Source organism: Seriola lalandi, unplaced genomic scaffold (assembly GCF_002814215.2).
Source record: "Seriola lalandi dorsalis isolate HSWRI2012SDOR001 ecotype SW California unplaced genomic scaffold, Sedor1 jcf7180002006602, whole genome shotgun sequence".
NCBI classification, from domain to species: Eukaryota; Metazoa; Chordata; class Actinopteri; order Carangiformes; family Carangidae; genus Seriola; species Seriola lalandi.
Window position 1 is genome coordinate 1 of NW_019477255.1, and position 1,767 is coordinate 1,767.

Genomic DNA, 1,767 nt, shown 5'->3' on the forward strand with positions numbered 1-1,767 from the left:
GTGTGTGTGTGTGTGTGTGTGTGTGTTGGGGTGTGTATGCCAGCAATGGTTATGTGAGGAGTAAAAGGTTACAAAAGGTCAGGACAGATATTCCAGGACGTTGAATAGATGAATGAACATGGCACTGGTTTACTAACACAGCTTTCACAGCTGTTCAAGTTCCCTATGTTTTAAGAAGGCAAGTATGCATGAAAACAGATATAAACACAGACACATATTTTTGCTGATGATTCCTATTTTGTCCTGTCTCTTCTTGTGACTATAATATCAGTTGAATTTATATTTACCACATGAACTGCTGGATGTTGTTCTCGATTTACCTTTTTTGTCCATATAGGGACCTATCCAACAACAGGATTGGCTGTCTCTCCCCTGAAATGTTTCTCGATCTGGGCAACCTCTCAAAATTGTGAGTAATCCCTAAATTGAAAACATGAATAGCACTGCTTTATGCTCAATTTTCACGGTATAGAGAATATGGTGTTTGATATGGCCTTAGTAATGCATAACAAAATACATAATTTGGTTTTGGTGCTTGCGAAGAGTGGTCTGTTTCTGAATGAATGTCTTTGTGTGTGGGTGTGTGTGTGTGTGTGTGTGTGTGTGTGTGTGTGTGTGTGTGTGTGTGTGTGTGTGTGTGTTTTCCTTTTTTCCACAACCAGGAATTTATCTGGGAACATCTTCTCCACGCTGACCGTGGGACTTTTTACACACCTCGTGGCTCTCAGAGTGCTGTAAGGCAAACACATAGCCTACACATACATGTACATTAAATACATTCACTTACCTAAGTTGTGGTTAAAAAAACAAAAATAATCAAACCTTAGCTGTTATTGTTCAGTGTACAGTGGCAATTGTAAAAAAGTCAGGAAGTTACAGGCTGTTTTCACTGCAGATACTTTCTCTTATTATAGCAGGAGAAGCACAGGTGTAACTAATGACATTAACGATGGCTCTGTTCCACGTAGGTGAGCCAGTAAGCCTGGGAACTGGCACACACAAATGGAATGAAACCATCATTAATTTTATCAATTACACCTGTGTTTTCCTGTTATATGACTTGTCATAATACCTGCTGTGACAAACAGCCACTGAATTAAAGAAATCAATGGAAGGTTGCTCAAATCCACGAAACACAAGCACACAGTTATCTAACTGTATGCTGGTATGTCCCATCAGGCACTTCCACACTGAGACTTTATTCTGTGACTGTCAGCTGAAGTGGCTGCTCCTCTGGGCCCGAAGCAACTCAGTGAGGATTGGGAATGACACGGTGTGTGTGTTCCCCACCCACCTCCACGGCCTGGAGTTTCGCAACCTACGTGAACAACAACTCAGATGCGGTAAGTATAATAATTGTGTGAGGTTAACATAGACGGGCGGTACTTATTGGCTTTTAAAGGAGCTATCTGTAAGTTTTGCTATTCCTACACAGCCAGTGTTAGCATTAACAGCTTTTTACTTTCTAGTCTAGAAAAAACATTGCATGTTCAGCACTAACTTCCAGTTCCAGTCTGCCCTGAAGAACCCCTTGTCTCGTAAACACAATGATGGCTGAAGGTCTTATCAAGAGAGTCAAGAAACCACATTTGGCGGCATAGAAAACTTATAAATAGCTCCTGTTTTAGGTTCATATAAAATTAACGAAAATCAAGGGAATTAAATGTAAAGAAAAGCATTTAGTGCAAAAAAATGAATTGACAAATCTTTCAACATATGATATTTTGTATTCAAAGGAGCAATTTGTCAGTTTTCTAACTAGCCTTG

At 39.8% G+C, this 1,767-nt stretch overlaps 1 long non-coding RNA gene across 1 annotated transcript; it reads left to right on the forward strand.

The window, feature by feature from the left end:
• The first annotated feature begins 68 nt into the window (after positions 1-68).
• On the forward strand, positions 69-1,337 carry LOC111671136 (uncharacterized). Its single transcript, XR_002761909.2, has 3 exons — positions 69-409; positions 663-734; positions 1,180-1,337. It is a non-coding gene; the product is annotated as an uncharacterized LOC111671136 (long non-coding RNA).
• Positions 1,338-1,767: the final 430 nt, after the last annotated feature.